At 39.6% G+C, this 21,861-nt stretch overlaps 1 long non-coding RNA gene across 2 annotated transcripts in view; it reads left to right on the top strand.

The window, feature by feature from the left end:
- LOC129468465 (uncharacterized) overlaps nt 1–21,861 on the top strand; it is a 69,525-nt gene that overhangs the window by 23,668 nt on the left and 23,996 nt on the right. The window contains exons 2-5 of one of the 2 annotated variants that reach the window (XR_008652669.2): nt 352–439; nt 909–1,116; nt 1,736–1,800; nt 5,954–6,107. This is a non-coding gene — a long non-coding RNA (uncharacterized lncRNA). Of the gene's footprint in view, nt 1–351; nt 1,117–1,735; nt 1,801–5,953; nt 6,108–21,861 lie in introns of both variants that reach the window. The other variant, XR_010116956.1, reaches the window with a different exon arrangement.

The raw sequence follows: 21,861 nt of genomic DNA on the forward strand, positions 1-21,861 counted from the left end.
TCCAGGTAGATATCAACAGGAGGTAAAGGAGTATAGTGCTTGACCCATAATAAATATTCAATATATGTTAATTGCTGATGAGGTGATTGCAGATGTACTTTTTTTTTCAATTTTTGAGGACCTACCAGATGTCAGATACTATGCATAAAGTCCCCTGTTAATTCTTACATCGCAACAAAGCAGGCAATATTACTCCTATTTCGCCAGTAGGAAAACTGAGGCTGAGAGGTTACAAAACTTAATTTAAAAAGTCATATATCTCATACATGGTGGAGTTAGGCTTAAGATTTAACTGTGTTTGATTTCAAATTCTGTCTTCGTTCCACCATGCTGCTGTTGTTTCTTCTCTAGCAGTTCTCAGAGCCTCAAGAGAAGGCTTTTCCCTCTGGGAGTGTACTGCATTTGCTCCTTCTGGCCTGGAGACCTGCCCCTTTAACAGGTAAGCTGGATGAAAGACCCCAGAGCGACCTCCCCACAGTTACACCTCCTATTTCCTTTCTGGTTCTCACATGGGCAGGCACTGATAAATCAGCTCACAGTACACAGGCTCAGTTTGAATTTCAACAAAATTTTCTAAAAACAGTAACCAGATGCAATTCAAATCACATTTTGTCCACATAAGGAATCCATTCCAAGAAAAGTCAGAGGATGCGTCTCGTCAGATGAGTGGCTTCTAATCTTCCCTGGCCTTGTTTTAGAACTCCAAGAAGAAATAATATCCAGATTAATTTTAGAGTTCAGTCATTGAATTTGGTCTCAGGAAAATTGCATATATAATTTAGTCTTATAACGATAACCCCAAGATCAAAGATCACTCAAGGGTAGTGATCCCTCTAGACACCTGTCACACTCAAAACAATTTCCTCTTTTCAGTTTAAATAATTATTTCAGACTTTGTTTTCTCACAGGCTACTTTGAAGAAACAGGCCACCATCCTGGGAGTAAAACAGAGTTCTTCACGAATTACATCATTTATTTTTCAACAAATATTAATTTAATTTGGTTTAGTTTAACAAAAGCACATGATCACAGATTTGATAACCAAATGGATTCCTTGACGTAAACTTCAGTCCTGGTTTAGCTCTCTTCCAGGAAGAAAAACAAAGTCTCTCAAAGGTAATTGGTATATCACTCTTCCAAAGTGGAAAAAAAAGAAAGGGTAGGCTTTCAATTTTCTTAAACATAAAACTCAAAATCCACATATAATAATAAACAAATGGTTTAAGGTATTTTATGTCATAAATGTCCTGCCATTATTTAGTTATGAATTTTCAGGTTCAGGAATTATGCTAAAACCCAAGAGTCATTATGGAATGTCTGTATATTTGATTTCCAAAGCTCCAGATAGGTTTTAATGTGTTCAATATTATACCAGCGTACTCCCCAAACTATTTCTGTATCCTCAGAGACATGTCCTAATAGCAGACCTCTGTGTCTTCTGCTTAGTGAAAAGTGTGAATAATAGCTCCAAAAAGAATATATATGTAATATATAGTATTTTTTTTTTTACTTTAACATATGTTCCCACATAGCCAAATGATTCAACTCAGTACAGTTAACAACTTAGAAAGAGATTCATTGAATTTTCCAGGTCTCTTCATGGCCAGAGTTGCTTTGTAAGGAGACCCTAAATGTGGAATAATCAACATGTTAAAGTAATCTAGATGTTTATGATTTGATAACTCTTTAGTGCATTGTTTAACAACATGTTTTCAATTTACTTTCCTTCAAATAGCTCCAAATAACCCTGTGATTTTGGATGATTGATTATGGGAATGCTGCTTTCACTGTACATCCAAGGTAATTTAAAAATTACATCTTCTTTTCATTGTTAAGGGGTAAAATCATTTGCAGGTCTTGACATGATTTATCAGAGACAGAGGGACAAAGGGTGAGTCCTGGTCTCACTCTATTAGGACATTATTATTATGTAATCCCAGAAGGAAAGCACGCAGCTCTGTGGAAGCTGGGTTCTAGTTCCAACATGTCAATAATCAGTTCTGTGGCCCTAGAAAAGTCATCAACTTACCGGGCCTCACTTTCCTTCCATTTGGAAACCAACAAAACAATTCAAATCAACACTTCTTCCCTAGAGATTGTGATTCATTGTAAGTGGAGATGGGCCCAGAAATCTGTATTTTCTGCTTAAGAACCTGTTGTTTATAACCAGACTGTTTGGAAAATACTAGATTAAATAGCTTCTAAGTCCAAGTCTAAAATTGTACAACTCTAGAACCAAGATTTTCTGTTCTCCATACATTTTTTCTTTCAATATAACTATTGGATTTTGTAAAATTATTTATCCATCTTAATGACAATCTTACTTCACAGTGACTGATGTCACAGTGTCTCTCAGACACTGTGCTCATGCTTGTATGGAAATAACCTGTTTAATCCTACTAAGAACTTCACACTCTCAGTATGTTAGTATAATTATTAATCCTAGACGCTGCAACAGACAAACTCCCCAATCTCAGGGGCTTAACAAAGTAAAGACGTATTTCCTGCATATGTAAAATCCTCCTTCACCTTGTAACTATACCATCTCAAACACACGTTCTTTATGGGAAGAGAAAGACTGGGACACTCTGAATGATACCTATCTTGACACTTCTGTTCACAGTTCATTGCTTAAAATATCATATAACCTGATGTAATTGAAAGGCAGGGAAATATAAAGGAACATATACACATCTGGTAACCCAAATCATCCACAGTAGAGAAGCTAGATTTCACAGTTTAAGAAACTGCAGCTCAGGAGGGCCAATTAAGAGTAGGGTGGGACTGGCCGGGAGCGGTGGCTCACACCTGTAATCCCAGCACATTGGGAGGCTGAGGCGGGTGGATCAGGAGGTCAGGAGATCGAGATCAACCTGGCTAACACAGTGAAACCCCGTCTCTACTAAAAATACAAAAAATTAGTCAGGCATGGGGGGCAGGCACCTGTAGTCCCAGCTACTTAGGAGACTGAGGCAGAAGAATGGCGTGAACCCAGGAGGCGGAGCTTGCAGTGAGCCGAGATTGTGCCACTGCACTCAAGCCTGGGCAACAGAGTGAGACTCAGTCTCAAAAAAAAAAAAAAAAAAAAAAAAAAGAGTAGGGTGGGACCATACTTGAATGTCACCTGGCATTTCATACAATAAAAGAAGGCAGAGTTTCCAAGAATAGAATGTATATTTTTCCTTAGAGAGAAGATTTATTTTCCAAATACGTAACTAGAGAAATGATATTGTTAAAGTTGTCCTTGCTACTGTGTCTTTGCATGCTGAAATCAAAAGACATCTCTCTCCTTCAAGCAGGCAGATATTCCTAATAAGGGGCCATGGGGTCTAAGGAGATTGACTTTGCTGTGGTCTACTGTGAGTGTGGCTCACTCATGACAATGAAATAGGGATCTCCAGATGTCAAAAATCATTCTTTCACCTTAGCTTTCTCAAACGGTTCTCATCACAGATCATTTCTTCACAACTGAACCTGTGAAATAACAGCTTTGCCCATTCAGAGCACACCTGTCATAAATAGATACTGTTTTCTTTCTGTCAATATTTTGATGCTGAGAAACCTCTCAATAATTCAATGATGAATTTTAAGGGTGTGGAGGGACCCCGAGATCTGTGGCAACAGAATTCGGGATGATAGGTCTTGTGTTGGAGGAGCCTCTAGTCTGCAGCAAAACAAAAATATCACAACAACAAAGACACAGGGTGGTGCCATCGTCAGTGTACGTCTGAATTAATGAGGCCTAGAGAAGGAAACAGGTACTTCCTCTGGCTTGAGGAGTCAGGAAGGGCAGGAGAGAAAGAGAGAGAAAGAGAGAGAGGATAATGATTGATAAAGGTCTGCATGGATGAGGCATCATCGGTCAGATACATGGAGTGGGGCAGGAGTTGGAATGCATTCCAGGGGAGGGGAGAACTTGAGCAGGAACGTTTAGGTAGCAGAGAGTCTTAGCATTTGGGAGAATGCAGTGGGCAAGTGATGGGTAGAAATATGGCTTGAGCTAAATGTTCAAAAATCTAAATGTCGTACAAACGAGTTTGGTCTTTACCCTATGTGCATTGGAGGCATCTGAGGTTTTTAACCAGGGGATAAAATATGTGCTGTGGAAAGATTGTTTGTGTGTTCTGGAGAGATGGAATGCTGCACTTGCACAGCATCTCTGGATAAATCTAAACAACAGTGTAACACTGACAGATAGTTAACTGTGCCCCAATATCTATCTTATTCTACTTATATATAATAATAGACATTTAAGCCAGGCATGTGACTATTCAGAAGGAAGATGAATTTCTCAGGTTTTCTTACAGTTGGTATGGCCATGAAACTAAGTTCCAGCCAATGAGACTTCAGCTTAAAGATTGTGGCTGCTCCTGGATGTTTTTCTTAAAAGACCTCTGGCATGCGTGGAGGCATCTCTTGTCTTCTTGCTGCTACTTAGAATGCAAATGAGAGGTCTACCCATTTGGGCCACTTTTTGACAAGGCCAAGTTGAATTGAAAAGGCTAATTGATTTCTTCTTCATTGAATTGCTTTCCCACTTCTGTTAAAAGTCAGCTGGGCTTATATATGGGGGTCTATTTTTGAGTTCTCTATTCTGTTCCATTGATCAATGTGTCTATCTCTCTGCCAAGAACACATTGTGTTAAACACTGTGATTATATAGTCCGCTTTTATGTCAGGTAGAGTAATTCCTCCCAATTTATTATTCTATCTCAAAACTCATGATCCATTTGAAGAAACACATTTTACTTCATAACCTAAAATACACATACATGTGTATGCACATATATGTGAAACGTGTTTGATGAAAAACTTACATTGATTAGTTGTGATATGGCCTAATTTTTTTCTAACTATACTATTGTATTCTATTTCATTCTATTTTTTCATTCAAACATACTGGTCATGATACACTAAAATGACTTCATTATCATCTAATGGATCTCTCGATCCACAGTTTAAAAAACACTCCACTGGAAGGAGAGGGTAGTGCATATTGACCATAAATCCACCATATCCCCCATAGATGAAACCTATAGTGAAAGCCTCATTGGAGGTGGAACAAACAATGAAGTTGTCCCGCTGCACATCAGGTTTCTTTCCACTTGGGAGAAGGGCTTGTAGGGGACATAAAGCCCATTTTTTGAGGATGTTCTCACCAGGAAAAAAATCACCAGTCTCTAAATATGGGATTGGTTTTCTTTAAAAATAAAAAAAAATGCTCAATAAGAAACTTAAAAACTGTAAAATGATATTCATTTTCATGCTAATCAGAAGACCAATTTTTATTTATATATTGTCTTTTATCCTTATACTATACTGCTCTAGGAGTTATACATTATAAATTTTCCATATGATGAAAATATAGATGCATAGAAGTTTAGTGATTTGCCCAGATTTGCAGCACAATAGGCAGCACAGCTCAGACTCAAATATGTGCCATGACCCTGAATCTCATGAATGAAACTAAACTGAGACCCTCCATGTGGTCAAAAGTCAGGAGCCTGTAAAGGAGGGAGATGGACTCTTCCAGAGGGTTTGTAAGATTGTTCTGAAGATGACATAATAACTGCCGATATGGACCGTGAAGCTGAGAGTGACACCCTGAGCTGCTTTCTTTTGGGTCTCCGAGAAAGCCTTCATGGAGTGGAGCCACCACACTAGCCCAGGACAGCTACAGCTGTTCTTCTACATGAGCAGAAAGAAAAACTTTTATCAGGTTTAAGCCACTGTTATTTTGGGTTTATGTTATTCACAGTTGAATCTAATCCTAACTGATACAACCATTATCCTGCAAAAACGGTGGCAAAAAATATATATCACATATCCATCACATAAATCCACTTTTATAAGGAAATGAAGTCAAGTTATTACCCCCAATAAAAAGGCGTTTCGCAACATGACCCAGGAATTTAGAAGTACCATTTGTTGACTATTTCTCCCCGTCTCACAGCTCTCCTGGCCTCAGTGGATAAGTATATGAGAGCACAGTTTTCCTGGTGTCAGGATTTGAAGATCCAGGGAACAAAGAACCTCAAAGAACAACACCTGGATCGTCATGGTTTGGCCAGCAGTGCACTTTCTCCAACCTTACAGTCATACGCAAGGTGAAAAACTCTCTTGTTTTCTCTTTTCCTAAGTTTTCTAAAAGAAGAAAGAAAAGGGACAAAGACAGATAAGTGGAATTTAAGAAAAATGAAATATAAACAAACTACACTTTTCACTGAACAGAAAAGCTCAATTAAGCAAAGACAGAGAGAAGAGACATGTAGGATGCTAATTTGAACCATAGCCCCATGTCTAATGCTTTTAGCCAAGGAAAGAAGAGAAAAGCAAAAAAGAAATCTGAGTCAGAGGGAAGATGTCATGGTGAGTTTCAATGGGAAGAATTCCTTATTAATTCTAAAGAACACGATGCAACATGGATTTAATTATACAAGTCAACCCACCCACATTCCTCCGCTGCCTTTCACACACATGGGCTTCTGAGGATGATGAAAGGTGGGTGGGGAGAAAGGGAAAAGGAGGCAGAGCACAGGATGGCTAGCGCCACTGAGAAGACAGCTCTACCCTAGAGCTCTGTGGCTGTGGCTTCACACTTTCTAAACATGAGCGCCGCATTGCCCAACTCCAGTTGCTGCAATAGCACCTGACCATGGCCTAGCAAATTCATTCACCTTGGGTCCGGGACACTTCTCTGTCGTTCTATTTACTATGAGGGGAATTTCTTAAGCCTTTGAGAAATGGAGAGGAGGATAGATAGGAGCTTAAAAAAAATCTCTCAGCTGCTTTTAATTTCCTATGGGAAACACAATGCAATCTCACCAAGTTTTTCACTAAGAGCAAGTCTCCATTAAAACTCCAAAGGATTTAAATGTATTAGAAATTTGAAATACTGCTCAGGTTTTCCTAAAGTTTCCTTGGGACTTTTAACCTATACTATCATGAATACCCCAATCTCTGCAGCAGCAAAATCACTAAAAATGTCCCATAACCAAGACCCCATTGTTTCTTCCCGCTTTTTCTTTCACTTTCAGACAATACCTGTGAGGGTCCTAGCTGAGAGAGGCCCACTGACCATTCTGTGCTTTAGCTAACTATCTCTGGACAGTTTTAGACTTTTAAACTGAGGACATCCCACTTAAGATAGAAAGCTGTGATGGAACTATGAAGTAACAGGGCATCAGCATGAGGGTTCAGTTGCAGATAACAAAAACAAACACCCACTCTAGCTGTCTCAAGCAAAACGAATGTGATGCAGGGAACTGTGTGCTTAGAAAACCTTTGAAAGGCTCTAGGCAGACTTCCATGAAAGACTCTCAGAACAGCACCATCGAACTGGTCTGTCAAAGTGGCTACTTCATCTCAACCAATTTTTGAAAGGTGATTTTCAAAAATTTTTCAATGACTCATTTGTAAAAACTAAAATTATTTTGAGATAATTTTAGATTTGCATGCAAGTAAGTATTTAAGAAATAATATGGATTGCTGGCAAGATGGCTGAATAGGAACAGGTCCACTCTGCAGCTCCCAGTGCGACTGACACAGAAGGCAGGTGATTTCTGCATTTCCAACTGAGGTAACCAGTTCATCTCATTGGGACTGGTTGGACAGTGGGTGTAGCCCATGGAGGGTCAGCTAAAGCAGGGTGGGGCATCGCCTCACCTTGGAAGCACAAGGGGTTGGGGAGTTCTCTCCCCTACCCAAGGGAAGCTGTGATGGACTGTGCCTGAGGCATGGAGCACACCAGCCCAGATACTGCACTTTTCCCACAGTCTTCGCCACCTGCAGACCGGGAGATTCCCTCTGGTGTCTACACCACCAGAGTCCTGGGTTTCAAGCACAAAACTGGGCAACTGTTCCCGGCAGACACTGAACTAGCTGCAGGAGGTTTTTTTTTTTCCCCCCCCAACCCCCAGTGGTGCCTGGAATGCCAGAGAGACAGAATAGTTCACTCCCCTGGAAAGGGGGCTGAAGCCAGGGAGCCAAGTGGTCTGGTTTGGCAGGTCCCACCCCCACAGAGCCCAGCAAACTAAGATCCACTGACTTGAAATTCTCGTAGCCAGCACAACAGTCTGAGCTCGACCTGGGACACTCCAGCTTGGTGTGGGGAGGGGTGTCCGCCATTGCTGAGGCTTGAGTAGGTGGTTTTACCCTCATAGTGTAAACAAAGACAACTGGAAGTTTGAACTAGGCAGAGCCCACTGCAGCTCAGCAAGGCCACTGCAGCCAGACTGCCTCTCTGGGCAGGGCATCTCTGAAAAAACAGCAGCATCCCCAGACAGGGACTTACAGATAAAACCCCCATCTCCCTGGGATAGAGCTCCTGGGAGAAGGGGCGGCTGTGGCTGCAGCTTCAGCAGACTTAAATGTTTCTGCCTGCCGGCTCTGAAGAGAGCAGTGGATCTCCCAGCACAGCTTTTGAGCTCTGCTAAGGGTCAGACTGCCTCCTCAAGTGGGTCCCTGACCCCCATGTATCCTAACTGGGAGACAACTCCCAGTAGGGGCTGACAGACACCTCATACAGGAGAGCTCTGGCTGACATCTGGCAGGTGTGCCTCTGGGACAAAGCTTTCAGAGGAAAGAACAGGCAGCAATCTTTGCTATTCTGCAGCCTCTGCTTGTGACACCCAGACAAACAGGGTCTGGAGTGGACCTCCAGAAAACTGTAGCAGACTTGCAGCAGAGGAGCCTGACTGTTAGAGACCCCATACGAAGGTCGCCAACATCAAAGACCAAAGGTAGATAAATCCACGAAGATGGGGAGAAACCAGCACCAAAAGGCTGAAAATTCCAAAAACCAGCTTCTTCTCCAAAAGATCACAACTCCTTGCCAGCAAGGGAACAAAACTGGACAGAGAATGAGTTTGACGAATTGACAGAAGTAGGCTTCAGAAGATGGGTAATAACAAACTCCTCCGAGTTAAAGGAGCATGTTCTAACCCAATGCAAGGAAGCTAAGAACTCTGAAAAAAGGTCAGACGAATTGCTAAGTAGAATAACCAGTTTAGAGAAGAACATAAATGACCTGATGGAGCTGAAAAACACAGCACAAGAACTTCGTGAAGCATTCACAAGTATCAGTAGCTAAATTGATCAGGCAGAAGAAAGGATAACAGAGACTGAAGATCAACTTAATGAAATAAAGCAAGAAGACAAGATTAGAGAAAAAAGAATGAAAAGGAAGGAACAAAGACTCCAAGAAATATGGGACTATGTGAAAAGACCAAATCTACATTTGACTGGTGTACCTGAAAGTGACAGGGAGAATGGAACCAGGTTGGAAAACACTCTTCATGATATCATCCAGGAAAACTTCCCCAACCCAGCAGGATAGGCCAACATTCAAATTCAGGAAGCACAGAGAACACTACAAAGATACTCCTCGATAAGAGCAACCCCAAGACACATAATTGTCAGATTCACAAAGGTTGAAATGAAGGAAAAAAATGTTAAGGGCAGCCAGAGAGAAACATCAGATTACCCACAAAGGGAAGCCCATCAGACTAACAGTGGATCTCTCAGCAGAAACCCTACAAGCCAGAGAGAGTGGGGGCCAATATTCAACATTCTTAAAGAATTTTCAAATCAGAATTTCATATCCAGCCAAACTAAGCTTCATAAGCTAAAGAGAAATAAAATCCTTTACAGACAAGCAAATGCTGAGACTTTTGTCACTACCAGGCCTGCCTTACAAGCGCTCCTGAAGGAAGCACTAAACATAGAAAGGAACAACCGGTACCAACCACTGCAAAAACATACCAAATTGTAAAGAAACTGCATAACTAATGGACAAAATAACCAGCTAGCATAATAATGATAGGATCAAATTCAGACATAACAATATTAACATTAAATTTAAATGGGCTAAATGCCCCAATTAAAAGACACAGACTGGCAAATTGGATAAAGAGTCAAGACCCATTGGTGTGCTGTATTCAGGAGGCCCATCTCACATGTAAAGATACACATAGGCTCAAAATAAAGGGATGGAGGAATATTTACCAAGCAAGTGGAAAGCAAAACAAGCAAACAAACAAAACAAACAAAAACAGGAGTTGCAATCCTGCTCTCTGATAAAACAGACTTTAAACAAACAAAGATCAAAAGAGACAAAGAAGGGCATTATGTAATGGTAAAGGGATCAATGCAATAAGAAGAGCTAACTATCCTAAATATATATGCACCCAATACAGGAGCACCCAGATTCATAAAGCAAGTTATTAGAGACCTACAAAGAGACTTAGACTCCCACACAATAATAATGGGAGACCTTAACACTTACTGTCAATATTAGATAGATCAATGAGACAGGAAATTAACAAAGATATTCAGGACTTGAACTCAGCTCTGGATCAAGTGGACCTAATAGACATCTACAGAACTCTCCACCCCAAATCAACAGAACATACATTCATCTCAGCACCTCATTGCACTTATTCTAAAATTGACCACATAATTGGAAATAAAACACTCCTCAGCAAATGCCAAAGAATGGAAATCATAACAAACAGTCTCTCAGACCACAGTGCAATCAAATTAGAACTCAGGGTTAAGAAACTCACTCAAAACTGCACAACTACACAGAAACTGAATAATGAGCTCCTGAATGAATACTGGGTAAATAATGAAATGAAGGCAGAAATAAAGATGTTCTTTGAAATCAGTGAGAACAAAGACACAATGTAACAGAATGTCTGGGACATATTTGAAGCAGTGTGTAGAGGGAAATTTATAGCACTAAATGCCCACAAGAGAAAGTAGGGAAGATCTAAAATCAACACCCTAACATCACAATTAAAAGAACTAGAAAAGCAAGAGCAAACAGATTCAAAAGCTAGCAGAAGACAAGAAATAACTAAGATCAGAGCAGAACTGAAGGAGATAGAGACACAAAAAAAACCTTCAAAAAAATCAATTAATCCAAGAGCTGGTTTTTTGAAAAGATCAACAAAATACAGACCACTAGCAAGACTAATAAAGAAGAAAAGAGAGAAGAATCAAATAGATGCAATAAAAAATGATCAAGGGGATATCACCACTGATCCCACAGAAATACAAACTACCAACAGAGAATACTATAAACACGTCTACACAAATAAACTAGAAACTCTAGAAGAAATGGGTAAATTCCAGGACGCATACACCCTCCCAAGTCTAAACCATGAAGAAGTCTAATCCCTGAGTAGACCAATAAAAAGTTCTGAAATTGAGGCAGTAATTAGTAGCCTACCAACCATAAAAAGTCCAGGACTAGACGGATTCACAGATGAATTCTACCAGAGATACAAAGAGGAACTGGTACCATTCCTTCTGAAACTATTCCAAACAACGGCAAAAGAGGGACTCCGCCCTAACTCATTTTATGAGGCCAGCGTCATCCTGATAGCAAAACGTGGCAGAGACAAAACAAAAAAAGAAAATTTCAGGCCAATATCCCTCATGAACATCGATGCAAAAATCCTTAATAAAATACTGGCAAAGAGAATCCAGCAGCATATCAAAAAGCTTATCCACCAGGATCAAGTCAGCTTCATCCCTGGGATGCAAGGCTGGTTCAGCATACACAAATCAATAAATATAATCCATCACATAAACAGAACCAATGACAAAAACCACATGATTATCTCAATAGATGCAGAAAAGGCCTTTGACAAAATTCAACAACCCTTCATGCTAAAAACTCTCAAAAGACTAGGTATTGATGGAATGCATCTGAAAATGATAGGAGCTATTTATGACAAATCCACAGCCAATATCATACTGAATAGGCAAAAGCTGTAGGGATTCCCTTTGAAAACCAGCACAAGACAAGGATGCCCTCTCTCACTACTCCTATTCAACATAGTATTGGAAGTTCTGGCCAGAGCAATTAGGCAAGAGAAAGAAATAAAGAGTATTCAAATAGGAAAAGAGGAAGTCAAATTGTCTCTGCTTGCAGATACATGATTGTATATTTAGAAAACCCCATTGTCTCAGCCCCAAATCTCCTTAAGCTGATAAGCAACTTCAGCAAAGTCTCAGGATACAAAATCAATGTACAAAAATCACAAGCATTCCTATACACCAATAACAGACAAACAGAGAGCCAAATCATGAGTGAAGTCCCATTCACAATTGCTACAAAGAGAATAAAATACCTAGGAATCCATCTTACAAGGGATGTGAAGGACTTCTTGAAGGAGAGCTATATACAACTGCTCATCAAAATAAAAGAGGACACAAACAAATGGAAGAACATTCCATGCTCATAAATAGGAAGAATCAATATCATGAAAATGGCCATACTGCCCAAGGTAATTTATAGGTTCAATGCCATCCCCATCAAGCTACCAATGACCTTCTTCACAGAATTGGAAAAAACTATTTTAAACTTCACATGGAACCAAAAAATAGCCCGCATAGCCAAGACAATCCTAAGCAACAAGAACAAAGCTGGAGCCATTATGCTACCTGACTTCAAACTATACTACAAGGCTACAGTAACCAAAACAGCATGGTACTGGTACCAAAACAGATCTATAGACCAATGGAACAGAACAGAGGCCTCAGAAATAACACCACACATCTATAAGCATCTGATCTTTGACAAATCTGACAAAAACAAGCATTGGGGAAAGGATTCCCTATTCAATAAATGATGTTGGGAAAACCGGCTATCCATATGCAGAAAACTGAAACTGGACCCCTTCCTTACACCTTATAGAAAAATTAACTCAAGATGGATTAAAGACTTAAACATAAGACCTAAAAGCATAAAAATCCTAGAAGAAAACCTAGGCAATGCCATTGAGGACATAGGCATGGGCAAAGACTTCATGTCTAAAACACCAAAAGCAATGGCAACAAAAGCCAAAATTGACAAATGGGATCTAATTAAACTGAAGAGCTTCTGCACAGCAAAAGAAACTACCATCAGAGTGAACAGGCAACCTACAGAATGGGAGAAAATTTTTGCAATCTATCCATCTGACAAAGGGCTAATATCCAGACTCTACCAAGAACTTAAACAAATTTACAAGAAAAAAACAAACAACCCCATCAAAAAGTGGGCAAAGGATATGAACAGACACTTCTGAAAAGAAGACATTTATGCAGCCAACAAACATAAGAAAAGAAGCTCATCATCACTAGTCATTAGAGAAATGCAAATCAAAACCACAGTGAGATATCATCTCATGCCAGTTAGAATGGCAATCATTAAAAATTCAGGAAATAACAGACGCCGGAGAGGATGTGGAGAAATAGGGATGCTTTTACACTGTTGATGAGAGTGTAAAGTAGTTCAACCATTGTGGAAGACAGTGTGGCGATTCCTCTAGGATCTAGAACTAGAAATACCATTTGGCCCAGCAATCTCATTACTGGGTATGTACCCAAAGGATTATAAATCATGCTACTATAAAGACACATGCGCACATATGTTTCTTGTGGCACTATTCACAATAGCAAAGACTTGGAACCAACCCAAATATCCATCAATGATAGACTGGATAAAGAAAATGTGGCACATATACACCATGGAATACTATGCAGCCATAAAAAAAGGATAAGTTCATGTCCTTTTCAGGGACATGGATGAAGCTGGAGAGCATCATTCTCAGCAAACTAACACAAGAACAGAGAATCAAGGACTGCATGTTCTCACTCATAAGTGGGAGTTGAACAATGAGAACACATGGACACAGGGAAGGGAATATCACACACTGGGGCCTCTCAGGGTGTGGGGTGTGGGGAGCTAGGGGAGGGATAGCATTAGGAAAAACCTAATGTAGGTGATGGGTTGATGGGTGCAGCAAACCACCATGGCACATGTATACCTATGTAACAAAACTGCACATTCTGCACATGCACCCCAGAACTTAAAGTATAATAAATAAAATAAAATAAAGAAATAATACAAGCTGGGTATGGTGGCTCATGCCTGTAATCCCAACATTTTGGGAGGCTGAGGCAGGCTGATCACCTGAAGTCAGGAGTTCAAGACCAGGCTGACCAACATGGAGAAACCTTGTCTCTACTAAAAATACAAAATTAGCCAGGCGTGGTGGCGCATGCCTGTAATCCTAGCTACTCTGGAGGCAGGAGAATATCTTGAACCTGGGAGGCGGAGGTTGTGGTGAGCCGAGATTGTGCCATTGCACTCCAGCCTGGGGGACAAGAGTGAAACTCTGTCTCATAAAAAAAAAAAAAAAAAAAGAAAAGAAAGAAAAAAAAGAATACAGAAATTCTAGGCACTTTTTACTCTGTTTTCCCCAATGACAATGTCTTACAAAACCATAATACACTATCACAACCAGAATATTGACATTGGTACAAACTACTTGTCTAATTCAAACTCCCCTGGTTTTATTTGTACTTATTTGCATGTGTGTGTGTGTGTGTGTGTTTAGTTATTTGTAATTTTATTACTTGTTTAGATTTGTGTATCTGTTACCACAGTCAAGACATAGACCAGGCACCACGTTGGGCTCAAAAGCCAGGGATGACTATAAAGAATGGTAGTTCATAAGATGGCTCGGGAGATGATTTCTACTGGAATCCTGAAAGATTTTTTGCTCTGGCACTTTTTTTGTGATAATTATATAACCGCCTTTCATAGCAATTTAGACTGAACTTCTGCCATGATTTTGGTGTCTGTATGTTTAAGATAAAGCTAATATTTAGTTACTTCTCCTGGTTTTATTTCATTTCTGGACTAAGAATTATTGGCCCTTGTGCTTGGGTGCCAAGGACTGTGATAGTGGAGACAGAGTTCCTGCTCTGAATGGCTCATAGTAGGAAGAATCATTGTCATAGAATCCACTTTCTTTTTATTTTTACCCGCTGGAAAGTATCAAATTTTGCTCATCTTGGCTCTCACCTGCTCCCTTGCTCCAGCCTCCCCAGAGTCTTGGTCCCATTGAATCCTCTGGGCTCATTCCTTCTCCAACAGGTTTTCCATTCCCATCCACCTTCATGGAGCTTTAGAGTTCATTTTATTTCTCATAAAGAAATAACATATTCCAGCCCCAGCCAATCTTATTTTCTACCTCTTTCCAAGAGTCATGTATGAAAACTGCAAACTCTGCTAAGAGTGTCCACTCCATGCCCTAAGAGTAGACATGACCATAGCAAGAGTGAGGAACATTGGAACAAAGAAGACACTGTAAAAGAACAACTACAATTACTATGCCTGCCGTACTTCTCTCCCCCAGTCACCACTGTCTCTTAAATTCAGTTATATCTTTCTTCAAGAGTAAGGTCAAAACGGCATTATCTAAGAATCTTTATTTATCCCACCCAATTTAGACTCTTATTTCATCTTGGATAATCACTATTTTATAAAGTTCCCTTCTGATTCCTAGATTCCTCACATCACTGTCTTGCTGAAAACCTATTAAGTCCTCACTGCTGAAAAGACTCTACCTCATTATTATGGTACTCAAGGCCCTCTTCAATTTGTATTCAACTATTATTTGTAAGCTCATCTCAATAACTTTTCTGCAAACATCCTATGCTCCTTCATTACAAAAGTACTTGCCATTTCCTATAATGTGCCATGCAATTTTGAATTATGACTTTGTGCATTTTGATCCCTAAGGCTGAAAGTACCATCATACTTTTCTGGCCAATCAAATCTTACCCCAAGACTACTCAAATGGCTCCTACTTAATGAGGACTTTCCTGATTTACGTTTTCCTTCTTGATCCCTGTTGAGAACCTATAATCAACTGTGCTTTGACACATGCAGTAAATCAATTGTAACGTAGTTGGTGAGTATTTGATGCATCCACTGAAGAGTGAGCATGGGAATGAGGCTTGAGTTCATGTTTCTATCTCTAGAACCTCACACAGGTATGGAGGGGCACAGTGGCAAGGATTAGGAAATATTCTGTTTAAACCAGAGAAATTCTGGAACATACTGCATGCTACTAGAATTTTTATTAAGATTTAGGTATCTGGAAGAAATGGTTTAAAGGAGGTCTGGGGATTGAGTATTGGAACCCTAGGTCACTGGGGTTACAGTCTTGAAACAAAAGAAGGCAAAAATCTGCTTCAGTGTCTGAGGAAGTCCTAGAAATTAGTAAACTCACTTTGAACTGGAAGAGAATTAAGTAAGGTTCAGAGGCCCTATTTTGAAATACTGGAATTTCAGAGAAAAAAAAATGCTTGAGATGAAATACAGCAATTTCATTTGGCTATCCTTGAAGCAGATTCCTGATGTTTTTGTGTTGTAGGATAATACCTGAAAGCCCAGAAAGCCTTTTTAAAAATCTCATCAGCAACTATAATTCCTAGGATAACTATTCCAAGATTTGGGATACCTTTGAGTGGTGGCAAAAACAAGAGTAATGGCAGTTCCAATGGCAAGAGCAGCTTTAGCGGTGGCAAAAGCAGCAGCACATGGTCTTAGGGGCCCACAGGGAAACTAGCAGCAATGAGGATAACCACCATTGACTGAACACCTACTATGAGCATGAAAAGTTGCCAGATGCTTTATAGACATTATAGTTAACCTTCATAACTATAATTTAAAAAATATATATATAATCCATATTTTGCAAATATAGTCACTGTCTCAGAGTGAGGAGGTAACTTGCTTAGATTCATATTGTTAAGTAGTAGCAAAATTTGGATTCACTATTAAGCCAGTGGTCTTCCTGCCACATTTTAATTTCTCTTAAAAGTGGGAATACTTGAAAGGACATATGTCCCAAGAAGTTTTAGAGTATAAAGATGCTGAGTGAAACAGTTGCTGTTGTTATTCATGTAAGAATCATTAAGGCTGTCGCAGTCTTGGGATACCAGTAGGTCTAAAATAAGTGGTCGAATTAAACTGACAGGAGCTTATACTAGTGCCACAGTCTAATCCCACTCTTTTCACCCACAATGTGTTTAGGAATCTTCTCCGCCTCCTTTAAAATTTATTTCCAGCATTCTTCACTTGGTGGGAGAAGTTCCCAGAGTTACCTCTCAAGAAAGAAAGTACCCATTAAATGTGCCACTGATTTTTTGAGGGTTGGAGGGAGGCTAACTAGAATCCATCAATGGTTAACCTCAACAGGAAGAGGAAAGAATGATTGTAGTTATTAATGTGGTTTAGACAAGTCTGGCTCAGCAAACTGGGAATCTGAGGCTAAGAAAAACAACAACAACAAACATATGCCCAGTACTGCCATTTTGTCCACCGTTTCTCTGGGATCACTCCTGAATCACCCACAACCATCTTCCCTATGTTTCTACCAATCTCAGCAAAGAACTCTTCAACTATTTCATGGATTTGGTCCACTCTATCATGACCACTTTTGCCATGGTATTCTCTTGTTCACCTCCTCATCTATTCATGGGCTGTTGGGGTCACTTGACTTTAGCCCATCTTCTAGATTTTAGAACTATCCTTAATTGAAGATATATCAGATTCCATGATCTAACTCTCAGGTATTTTCTAGAAGAAAGTCTCTAAGAGCAAGGTGGATTTTAAGCTTACAATACACATGTTGATCTAGAGCTTACTTAAAAAAATTTCTAAGCCTTTTCTAATATATATTTATGACCAAACTCCAGGACAAAATAAAGTGTAGAATTCTTATCATGAGTTGGTGCTAGTCATGGGAGCTGATAGCTTAAGTGGCCAACAGGTGGTCTCTTTTCACCAGCCATCATGCCGAACACATGCACTGAGGGTATAGTTGGAAAAAAATCCCAGCTGCAATCTCTTAGGCATTTCAGCATTCTGAGCACTAACAAAATAAGAGACTATAAAGATTCCTTGTGAACAATCCATATTTTAGGGCTAAGCGTTTCTAGAACTTTGGACAAGAGATGTCACCTTCAGAAGCCCTGGTAAGTTTTTGGATCTTTGACAGTGAATTTGATCCCCTTTTCTTGATTCTAAGCAGTACTGGGATACATGGTACAAACAGATGCTGCAGGAGACTTTTCAGAGGAACGTGATCATACCAAGGTGACTTCTGTCCTATCTTTACTACCTGTCCTCCTCAGCCTCTCCATCCTTATTGTCTACTCCCCGTGGTGTAGTCTGCTACTAATGCATTCTCTGAGCTTTTATTTTCAACAATTTTACTTGTATTTCCAACAATTAGCTGTCTTTTAAACAATTTTCCAATATTCACTTTCTACTCTGTAACATGGGTCCTCTGTTGCCTGTAATCTTTGGCAGTTTGGGGGCATATCTGGCTCTAGTGTTCTACCTTCCTCAGTCCAGCTTCAGTGAGTTAGCAGTTGATTATATTTTCGGAGGCCTGCCATGTCCCATGGACTTCAGTCCTGGTTCCAATTAAGCTTTGGTTTTCCAAATGGAAGATAACTCCTTATTTTAATATATCCTCCTGGCTACTTATGGGAGGGAGGTCGCAGAGCAGACATGGGAAGTTTTTAGGGGTAACATAAACAGAGGAGGCTACTGAGCCTTCTCTATTTACTGAGTTTCTGCAGGTCATTCTCTTTTAGCTGGCAGCATCTGTGAACTGGCCTTGCCTGCCATACAGAAAGCTGACTTTTCTTGTACCAACCACACTTTTCTTCTTCATCTATTTACGGTTCACACACATTCTCAACCTAACCCTCCTGTTTTATATCATTTCACTCAGTCATCACTTCCACTCTTCCACTAAAAGACTTTCTGTTTACTTTTACCAAATCACATGATGTGAGATAAATGTTCAAATCCTTATTTATGGTCATTTAAAGATTGCAACACTCCTTTTACAAGGCAGCTATTTGATTCTAGTATGGATAAGCTACAAAGCTAGAGTTGGCCTCCATCGTGGCTTGCAAAATGAAGGGCACTGAAGTTATTTTTACTCATAAAAAGGTAAATAATGAGGCTCAGATCTGGAAACAAATAGAACCAGAGTGTACCCTGCAGAATGCCAGGATGGTCTATTGCAGTGACATCACTATAGTGGTACAGTCACATTGGGAGAATCAGTATAGATTCCCAAATTCTGCGAGCTGTTAGCCAATTGTATTGCCTAATCAAACTTGTCTACAGTAACAACAATTAAAACAAGTGTTAACATTTACTGAATGTTTAGGACAGTTCTAGCACTATACAGACATTTTTCATCTAATCCTTACAACTACCATTAGGAATAATTTCCATTCTACAGATAAGGACACTAAAGCCCAAAGCAGTTATACCACTTTCCCCAGATCACACAGTCAGAAAATGGCAGAGCTGGGTGTGTTAATCTGTTTTGAGTTGTTATAAATTAATACCTAAGACTGAGTAATTTATAAAGAAAAGAAGTTTATTTTGGCTCACAGTCTGCAGGCTGTACAGAAAGCATGGTGCCACCATCAGTTTCTAGTGAGGGCCTCAGAGAGCTTACAATCATGGTGGAAGGCAAAGAGGAAGCTAGAGTACCACATGGTGAGAGGGAGCAAGAGAGGAAGAGGAGGAGGTACCAGGGTCCTTTAAACAAGCAGCTCTCCTGTGAACTGATTACTATGAGGATGGCACCAAGCCATTTATAAGGGGTCCACCCCCATGACCCAAACATCTCCTACTAGGCCCCACCTCCAATACTGGGGATCACATTTCAATATGAGATTTGGAGGCAACACAACACTCAAGCCATATTACTTGGGTTAAAACCCAACTCTCTGGCACCAGAGTCCCTGCCCTCAGCCACAGTGCTCTGCCACTTCTCCAAGGATAGGTCTTCATTCTGCTCCCCATACATGAGCCAGAGCTCACTGTCACTCAAGGGAGCCATTTCTATTGCTTCACAGAAATTTCAGGATGCCTTTCCTCATGTTGAACTAAAATCTGCCTGCCCGTAACTCTTCAGTTGGGTCTTTTTCTACCTTCAGATCCACCCAGAATATTTTGTTCTTGTTGTTTCTTATTTTCTTTTAACAACCTTTAGAGATTTGAAGATATAAATTGACTCTCCAATTCATACCTGAATATTATTTTTGTGGTTAGTGAAAACAATCTTATCCTGATAGAAAAACTGTTGCATCGAGTAATGAAACAGCTCTCTACCTTTCCAGCTAGTGGTTGGCAAAATAGGTCCACAATGGAGGGTAAAGTGCTTGAGGAGTAAGGCGATAAGCTTTGCCGATAAAAATTTATGTAGTTATCCACAGTGTTGTTTATATTAATCACAAATTACAAATAACCTGTGTCCAAAATAATGGAGTTTATAGATTATAATTTATCCATGTGATAAAATACACATTCATTAAAATTTATGTTTTCAAATTACATTTAAGGATGGGAAGTTCTCATAATAATGTTAATTTTGAAAAGTAGGATTTAAAACAATATTTAGAGTGTTGTCCCAGTTTTGAAAAAAACATGTGAAAAGAAAAAAATACTAGTGAATACATACAAAAATACATAGAATGCCTAGAAAAAAAGAAAGAAAAAATGCACCATTCTAGTAATAATGAATTATCTTTTATCTATTTTAATAAATACTCTGTATATTTTCTAAATTTTCTAAAATGGCATTCATTACTTTTGAAGTCAAGGAATACATTGTTGGTGGTGGTGTTGGTGGCAGTAATGTGTGTGTGTGTATGTGTGTTTAAAGATCACAGTGTGTCTAAGAATTACCCTCAGCTGAAGTTGGACTTGAAGATTTGGGAGAGGGGCAAATGACATTGGAATAGGGGCTTCTACCATCCATTATGATCCCAATGTTTGGCCCCCAAATTGCTTTGAACTCCCCTGTGCATTTAAGAACTCAGCAACCAGGATATAAGAGTGGCTGGGGCCTCTTCCCTCCTCCACACTCCATCTCTTGTGCTGTGGTAGTGGACAATATCAGTTAAATTTAAAGCTTAGATAAACAACAAATCTTGCATAAGACATACTTATATTTAAAAATTACTGATTATTTATCTAAAAATCAGATGTAGCTGGGAGTCCTCCATTTTAGCTGCTATATCTAGCAACCCTACCTGTAGATCCCTTCAGATGCCTTTTCAACATTTTTGTAAATATAAAAATTTCCCTCCTCTCCTTTACTGGTCCACCCTGGGAACATTTCTTTATTAAATCACTCACCCAGGAGTCTTGCTTTAGGTGTTTCTGTGGAACTTGAACTCAGGAGAATCTTCTTCCCCATTCCTGCCCCCATATCTCTTTTTCTATCTATCGAGCTCTCTTTCTTAGCATTTCTTTCTGGCCTTTCTTCCTGTAAGCATTTCTCAAAAATTGCCCTCATTTACTTTTCTATGGATTATCTAAAAAATAAACATCTGATCGGGCACGATGGCTCATGCCTGTAATCCCAGCACTTTGGGAGGTCAGGGCGGGTGGATCACGAGGTCAGGAGATCGAGACCATCCTGGCTAACAAGGTGATACCCCGTCTCTACTAAAAATATAAAAAATTAGCCGGGCATGATGGCGGGTGCCTGTAGTCCCAGCTACTCAGGAGGCTGAGGCAGGAGAATGGCGTGAACCCGGGAGGCAGAGCTTGCAGTGAGCAGAGATGGCGCCACTGCACTCCAGCCTGGGCGACAGAGCGAGACTCCGTCTCAAAAAACAAAAACAAAAACAAAAACAAATCCACAGGATCTTCTCCAACATGTAAACATATTACCGGTACAAATAATAATCAAAACACAAAACTGACAAAGGATACAAATATAGAGTTGATAAAATCTGTTGATAAGAGAAGAATCAAGTAGGCTATGAAATACAACCCAGGAAAATTGGCTATAATGGAAATAGTAACCACAAAAAAATCCATGATTTTAGAAATGATACATGATGTTTGTTATTGACAAAAAATAGATACACCCTAATGATATTACTTAGAGATAATTAACTGACCAGTTGAAAATAATTTAAAATGCAGATAAAAATGGAATATACAGATTAATAATTTAATTAGCT

This window comes from Symphalangus syndactylus, chromosome 18, assembly GCF_028878055.3.
Source record: "Symphalangus syndactylus isolate Jambi chromosome 18, NHGRI_mSymSyn1-v2.1_pri, whole genome shotgun sequence".
Lineage (NCBI taxonomy): Eukaryota > Metazoa > Chordata > Mammalia > Primates > Hylobatidae > Symphalangus > Symphalangus syndactylus.